This window comes from Staurois parvus, unplaced genomic scaffold, assembly GCF_062004578.1.
Source record: "Staurois parvus isolate SC_StPar_1 unplaced genomic scaffold, SC_StPar_1.0 ptg000827l, whole genome shotgun sequence".
NCBI lineage: Eukaryota > Metazoa > Chordata > Amphibia > Anura > Ranidae > Staurois > Staurois parvus.
The window spans coordinates 2,736,673-2,745,000 of record NW_028318623.1 but is presented as its reverse complement, the minus strand read 5'-3'; the positions used below and the strand labels follow the sequence as shown (position 1 = coordinate 2,745,000).

General features: G+C 47.0%; 1 protein-coding gene across 1 annotated transcript in view; it reads right to left on the bottom strand.

Moving 5' to 3' along the window:
- Positions 1-8,102, bottom strand: part of SHANK1 (SH3 and multiple ankyrin repeat domains 1) — a 724,545-nt gene extending 716,443 nt beyond the window's left edge. Inside the window, exon 1 of the mRNA XM_089655187.1 lies at positions 7,515-8,102. The gene's annotated coding sequence lies outside the window, so the exon portion shown is untranslated. The remainder of the gene's footprint in view (positions 1-7,514) is intronic.
- Between the last annotated feature and the right edge of the window lie 226 nt (positions 8,103-8,328).

Here is an 8,328-nt window from a genome sequence, read left to right as displayed (position 1 = left end):
TGGACCTAAAGTCTACCTTTGGGTTGGATTTTATTTATTTATTTCAGGTACTTATATACCTTTTTTTTTCAGTTTGTTGCATATTGCACCTAAAGTCTACCATTGGGTTGGATTTTATTTATTTATTTCAGGTACTTAAATATCTCTTTTTTCAGTACTATGTAGTAGGAGGACCCACCTAAGCTATCCAATCATTTATTATCCAATCAGCATGGCCCTTACACTACATACAGTAGTTGTTGGTAGATCTAAGGCTAGCTTCAGACTTGTGCATGCGCATTTGCATCATTGGCACGGCAGCTGCTGTACTCGCGAGAAACATGGGGAAAGAAGTCCCCGACCATTTTTTAAAAACGCGTTGCATGGAAATGCTTGGTGCTACAGCAGCGTTTAGTTTTGTGCGTGTTTCTTTGATGCAAGGGGTATTTCTTTGATGCATGGGGATGCCATCAGGGCAAGGGGTGGGTAGGAGGGACAGCTGCCCTGGGCACTGTGGTATCATGTGAGATTTGGGGGGTGGGGCACCACAAGGAGATGAGGGAGGGGATGTGTGTTAGGAGGGGGAATGTAGGGGGTGGCAGGGGGTAAGATTTGTTCTAGGAGGGTAAATTTGGCGAGGTGTGCTAGGAGTGGTGAATTATAGGGATTTGTGTTGGGAGAGGGGGGAAAGAGGATTTGTGCTAGGAGGGAGATTTGGGGGGTTTGTGCTAAAAAAAAGGTGACATTGGTAGGGGATTTGTACTAGAAGGGATTTTGTTTATGGGGGGGGGGGTTGTGTTAGTAAGGATGACTGAGGGAGATTTGTGCTAAAAAGGGGAATTTGAGAGGGGATTTGTGCTGGGGGGGATTTTGGGGGGTTTGTGCTAAAAAGGTGATATTGGTGAGGGGGTAGGGGATTTGTAGTAAGAGGGAATTTTTTTTTTATAGGGGGGAGGGGATTTGTGCTAGTAAGGATGACTGAGAGGGATGTGCTAAAAGGTAGAATTTGAGAGGAGTTTTGTGCTGGGGGGTATTTTGGGGCGTTTGTGCTAAAAAAAACATGATATTGGTGGGGGGTAGGGGATTTGTGCTAGGAAGTAATTTTTTTTTTTCTTAGGAGGGAGGTGATTTGTGCTAGCAAGGATGACTGAGGGGGATTTGTGCTAAAAGGTTGAATTTGAGAGGGGATTTGTACTGGGGGGGATTTTGGGGGGTTTGTGCTAAAAAAGGTGACATTGGTGGGGGGGGGGGTAGGGGATTTGTGCTAGGAGGGAATTTTTTAGGAGGGAGGGGATTTGTACTAGCAAGGATGACTGAGGGGGATTTGTGCTAAAAGGTAGAATTTGAGAGGGGATTTGTGCTGGTGGGGGGGGGGATTTGTGCTAAAAAGGTGATATTAGTGGGGGGGGGGTAGGGGATTTGTACTAGGAGGGATTTTTTTTTATAGGGGGGAGGTGATTTGTGCTAGGAAGGATGACTGAGGGGGATTTGTGCTAAAAGGTAAAATTTGAGAGGGGATTTGTGCTGGGGGGGGGATTTTGGGGGGTTTGTGCTAAAAAAGGTGATATTGGTGGGGGGTAGGGGATTTGTGCTAGGAGGGATTTTTTTTTTCTTAGGAGGGAGGGGATTTGTGCTAGTAAGAATGATTGAAGGGGATTTGTTCTAAAAGGGGAAATTTGAGAGGGGATTCGTGCTAGGGAGGAAATTTTTTTTGAGAGGGGCATTTGTGCTGGGAGGAAATGGGTAGAGAGAGGATTTGTGCTGAGGGGGGCAGAGAATTGTGCTGGGGGGGATTTCAGCAGTGGGGATCTGCGCTGGGGAGGGGGAATTTATGCTTAGGGAATGCAGATTAGTGCTTGCTTAGTTTTTTTTGGGGGGGAGGGGATTTTGGCTGACACATAATGCTCAAACATCTTTGGGGGGGGGTGCAATTTGGCATGTCCGCCCTTGGTTCTAAATAACTTTGTCCCGGCACTGGGTGCCATTGAGATTTAAGGGCACCCCTGCGCAGGGGTGGACTGACAAATCATGGGGCTCCCGGGCAATAGGGGATCATGGGGCCCCTGTGTCCTTGCCCACACTCAAACCGTACCCAAAAAAGCCTATGAAAGGTACCAGGGACAACTCATGGGGCCCCCTACTGACCCCGGGCCCTCGGGCAGTGCCTGAGTTCCCCAATGGTCAGTCCGCCCCTGCCCCTGTGCATCTGCTATAGAGCAAAGTGTTTTGCCTGCAAGTTGGGCTTGCATTCTCGACCGGCACGTAACCTAGAATAGGGGCTCATTCACATCAGATGCATTGAGGCTATGGCGGCAGCTATTTTTGACACAACCCCAACGCACAGACAACCCACAATGCCTTGTTTCCTACGCGGTCAGTTCACACCGTTGCATTGCTGTGATGTGCGCAGAATAAAAATCCAGTGTGCAGTACTATTTTTTTCAGCGCGGCATGTTGCGCCGTAACCCACCGCCTTGCAACGCCACGGCAGTGAATAGAAATGTTACTGTTAACATTTCAATAAAGTTCTGTGAAAGTAAAAGCAAACAGTGCGATATGCCGAGGTCGGCGATCCAGCACTATGGGGCTAACGGATTAAAACCCTGAGAAAACTAAATCTGGGGCAGCTCTGCATAGAAACCAATCAGCTTCCAGGTTTTATTGTCAAAACTTTACTGAAGAAGCTGGAGTTAGAAGCTGATTGGCTGCTATGTACAGCTGAACCAGATTTAGTAAATCAATAAATGATTATGCATCTTTAATTCCCCGTACACACGATGACAATATCGGACGAACGATCGGACGTTTTTTTTTTTCGCCTGCTAGTCTCACATCGAAAGTGAAAAGGTTACTAAAGATACGAAAATTCTCCTATGAAAGAAAAGAATTTTGAAAGTGATGTCATGTATTGCGTTGTATTTGTATTGTATTTTCAGACGACTACTATGCTGATTAAATGAAAATCGCACGATCTGGTATTGTACGAAAAAAAAATTTTGCGCTTGTCCCTTCGGATATTGTCGTACGAATTGTCGTGATCGGCTCTCAAAAGCTGTGTACTAACGATCCGATTATCGGACGATCGGTCCTTGTATGAAAATTTTCGTACGATTTTCTTATAGTGTGTACGGGGCATAAGACCCGATTCACACCAATCCTGTGTGTTTCCAGCAGCAAGGGCGGACTGACCATTCGAGCACTCGGGCACTGCCCGAGGGCCCGAGGTCAGTAGGGGGCCCCATGAGCTGCCCCTGGTACCTTTTTCATAGGCTTTTTTGAGTTTGGGCAAGGACACAGGGGCCCCATGATCCCCTATTGCCCGGGGGGTCCCATGCGTTGTCAGTCCGCCCCTGTCCAGCACCACATTGCAATCGCATCGTGTTCATACGATCTGGTGTGGGTATCAATCATAAATGAATGACACCCCGAAACAGATTGCAAAACGCAATGCGATTCCCAAAAATGGCTCCGCATGGGTGAGAACTCCCATGCAATGCGATTCAGGTGCGGATTTAAAAAAGGATCCTGCTTTTTGGCTCGGATGCGATGCGATTTGAGCCATACGAAATGTATTTCTGAAATCGCACCGCACAGACATTTGCAGGTAATTCATTCGGTGTGCTGCACCGCGTAGTGTGAACCTGGGCTCAGGGATACCATACATGTTACAATCTCATCTCACAATCTCTGTAATATACTATCCAATTTGAATCCAATCAGCCAGGCCCTTGCACTGGATATCTGTTGGCAATCAATGGTGTATTTAGATTTTGTGCTCCCCTAGGCGACACGAAAATCTAATGCCCCCCCGCGGAGAAAACCTGATATTGACCAACAACTCCCTTGCCCCCCCACCCAAGGGAGCCTTCCACTAAACACATATCCCCCTCCCCCCCCCGGCGAGAGAGAGGAGGACACTCACCTTCACAGCTCCTGGGAACGAAAGTCGGGCTCTGCAGACACCATCAAGCAGCCCACAGCCTCTCCTGGATCCCAACTGGTCCCCATGCCGCATGTGTCCCCTCTTCTGTTTTTTCTGTCCCTTTTTTTGGAGTGCTGCCCCCCTGAAAAATGCCACCCTAGGCAAATGCCTTGTTTGCCTTGTGGTAAATACGCCCTTGGCTGTTGGAAGATCTAAAGTAGATTGTACAAACAGATTGTAACATGTGTAGTGATCTTTAGCCTAAAATTAATGTAAACTGCCAGGCTATGGCAACCAACCAGGTGAGCTGACAGTGGTCAGATCAGTGAAACATTGGGGGAGATTTACTAAATCTGGTGCACACAGAGTCTGGCGCAGCTGTGCATAGTATCCAAACGGCTTCCAGGTTCACACCAGGCGGTGCAGCACACCGAATGAATTACATGCAAATGTCTGTGCGGTGCGATTTAAGCCATACATTCTGTATGGCTCAAATCACATCAGATCCGCACCAAAAAGCAGGATCTTTTTTTAAATCCACACCTGAATCGCATTGCATGGGAGTTCTCGCCCATGCGATTACATTTCTGGACACAGCTTAATTGAACCAGCTGAAGTTAGAAGCCGATTGGCTACCATGCACCAGATTCTGAATGCTCCAGTTTTAGTAAATCCCCACCCCACTCCCATTCCCATTCCCATTGTGTCTTATCACTTGCTATGTATTACCAAACTTTGCAACATCGATGATTATACTGAATCAGCGCAGGTGAATGGAGCTGAGATTTGTATCAAACCAACCCACAGCCGCTGGAGAATTACAATGCCCACCAAGCAATGAGTGGTTCCTCCTCCAGCTGCACCAACCCGTACACATGTGTACTCAATATACTGTAAATTTGGTCATCAGACATACATAGGAGGAGTAGTCAACAATTTGCTTACATAAGGAGGGGCAGGTATGGTCTATTTTGACTTCAGCCATAGACCTGGGTTGCAAGGCTTGCTGGAACTAGTGGTTCCCCAATCAATTAAGGAATACAAGTCAACTGTTAATCGCTGACACCCAGAAAAGCCATATTAATGACCCTCTTGCAACCCATGGACCTGGGTTACAAAGCTTGCTGGATCTTGTGGTTCCCCAATCAATTAAGGAATATAAGAACTGTTAGCCAATGACACCCAGAAAAGCCATAATTATGACCCTCTTGTAACCTATGGACCTGAGTTGCAAAGCTTGCTGGAACTTGCCATTCCCCAAACAACTGACCCCCAGAAAAGCCATAATTATGACCCACTTGCACCCATGGACCTGGGTTGCAAAGCTTGCTGGATCTTGTGGTTCTGCAATCAATTAAGGAATACAAGAACTGTTAGCCAATGACACCCAGAAAAGCCATAATTATGACCCTCTTGCATCCCATGGACCTGGGTTGCAAGGCTTGCTGGAAGTAGTGGTTCCCCAATCAATTAAGGAATACAAGTCAACTGTTGATCGCTGACACCCAGAAGAGCCATATTAATCACCCACTTGCACCCATGGACCTGGGTTACAAGGCTTGCTGGATCTTGTGGTTCTGCAATCAATTAAGGAATGCAAGAACTGTGACCAATGACACCCAGAAAAGTCATAGTTATGACCCTCTTGCAAACCATGGACCTGAGTTGCAAGGCTTGCTGGATTTTGTGGTTCCTCAATCAATTAAGGAATATAATAACTGTTAACCAATGACACCCAGAAAAGCCATAAATATGATCCTCTTGCAACCTATGGACCTGAGTTGCAAAGCTTGCTGGAACTTGCCATTCCCCAAATAACTGACCCCCAGAAAAGCCATAATTATGACCCACTTGCACCCATGGACCTGGGTTGCAAAGCTTGCTGGATCTTGTGGTTCTGCAATCAATTAAGGAATACAAGAACTGTTGACCAATGACACCCTGAAAAGTCATAATTATGACCCTCTTGCATCCCATGGACCTGGGTTGCAAGGCTTGCTGGAAGTAGTGGTTCCCCAATCAATTAAGGAATACAAGTCAACTGTTGATCGCTGACACCCAGAAAAGCCATATTAATGACCCTCTTGCAAATCATGGACCTGGGTTACAAAGCTTGCTGGATTTTGTGGTTCCCCGATCAATTAAGGAATACAAGAACTGTTAGCCAATGACACCCAGAAAAGCCATAATTATGACCCTCTTGTAACCTATGGACCTGAGTTGCAAAGCTTGCTGGAACTTGCCATTCCCCAAACAACTGACCCCCAGAAAAGCCAGAAATATGACCCACTTGCACCCATGGACCTGGGTTGCAAAGCTTGCTGGATCTTGTGGTTCCACGATCAATTAAGGAATACAAGAACTATTGACCAATGACACCCAGAAGAGTCATAGTTATGACCCTCTTGCAAATCATGGACCTGAGTTGCAAAGCTTGCTGGATCTTGTGGTTCCTCAATCAATTAAGGAATACAAGAACTGTTGACCAATGACACCCTGAAAAGTCATAGTTATGACCCTCTTGCAAACCATGGAACTGAGTTGCACAGCTTGCTGGGTCTTATGGTTCCCCGATCAATTAAGAAATACAAGAACTATTGACCAATGGCACCCAGAAAGGCCATAATTATGACCCTCTTGTAAACCATGGATCTGGGTTTCAAGGCTTGCTGGAACTTGCTGTTCCTTAATCAATTAACACCCAGAAAAGCCATAATTATGACCCACTTGCACCCATGGACCTGGGTTGCAAGGCTTGCTGAATATTGTGGTTTCCCAATCAATTAAGGAATACTAGAACTATTGACCAATGGCACCCAGAAAAGCCATAATTATGACCCTCTTGGACCTGGGCTGCAAGGTTTGCTGGATCTTGTGGTTCCCCAACCAATTAAGAAATGCAGGTCAACCGTTGACCAATGGCACCCAGGAAAGCCATAATTATGACCCTCTCGGACCTGGGCTGCAAACCTTGCTGGATAGTATGGTTCCCCAACCAATTAAGAAATGCAGACCAACCGTTGACCAATGGCACCCAGGAAAACCATAATTATGACCCTCTTGGACCTGGGCTGCAAGGCTTGCTGGATATTATGGTTCCCAACCAATTAAGAAATGCAGGCCAACCGTTGACTAATGGCACCCACGAAAGTCATAATTATGACCCTCTTGGACCTGGGCTGCAAGGCTTGCTGGATCTTGTGGTTCCCCAACCGATTAAGAAATGCAGGCCAACCGTTGACCAATGGCACCCAGGAAAGCCATAATTATGACCCTCTTGGACCTGGGTTGCAAGGCTTGCTGGATCTTGTGGTTCCCCAACTGATTAAGGAATGCAGGCCAACCATTGACCAATGGCACCCAGGAAAGCCATAATTATGACCCTCTTGGACCTGGGTTGCAAGGCTTGCTGGATCTTGTGGTTCCCCAACTGATTAAGGAATGCAAGCCAACCGTTGACTACTGACACCAACAAAAATCCATATTTATGACCCTCTTGCATTCATATAATAAAAGATATTAAGGCATGCAACAACAAGGCTTTTCAGTATTGGCATGAATGGCAGACGATGCCAGAGCTGACCTCATACTGGGGTGCATTGCTGAGTCCTACCTGCTGGATTGCTGGCAGTGTGCGGACAGGAGTGAGGACCCAGTGCTGCAGGCCGGTCACCGCGCTCTTTTGCTGGACATCTTCACCTGATCCCCTCCGCAAATCCCTAGATGTCCCTCCTCCGAAGCCAATCTATCCCAGAGTCCTACTCCTCCAAGCACTCAGTCCAGGATCACTGCAAGCAGCAGTCTGGCTGCTCCCAGCTTGGATGTGGCGGTGGGATACACCGTCTTCCTCCCACTCACAAGGTCTGGCTTGCTGTCTCCTGGTTTGCAATCTCCAGCATCAACCCTGCAGCATCATGTGCATCCTTGCAGGGATATTTTCCTTGTCTAACACATCATAGCAATGAGGCGACTAAATACCTAAAAAAAAAAAATAAAAAAGTCATTTTTCTGCCCAAATTCCTTGGAGTGCTTTGTCTGGGTCCTTTGGCATCCCAAGAGCCTTCTCCCCCTCTTCCAGATGAGAGAGGCTGGCTCTCCCCCCACCCTAGAGTAGCTGTCCCTGGTCCTGCTCCCTCCCTGCTGGCAGGTTGTATCCTTGGAAAGGTGCTTGTGATCTCTAGAGGCTGCCTTGCAACGCTGCCACGATCCGCTCGCCTTGGATGCTCATTCTTGTCTCTCCATGCTTTTGTTCTGTGTGCTGCACCTCTCTTGGAGTATTGCACAGCTCTCTCTAGTGTTCATTTGCCACACTACTGGAATTTTTTTTTTATTTGCTGTTGAGGAATGCTCTGGGTGAAAGTGTGAGCTACTGCTGCTACAAAAAGGCACAGCTGAAGAAATATCTATGCAGTTCAAAAAAGGCATCT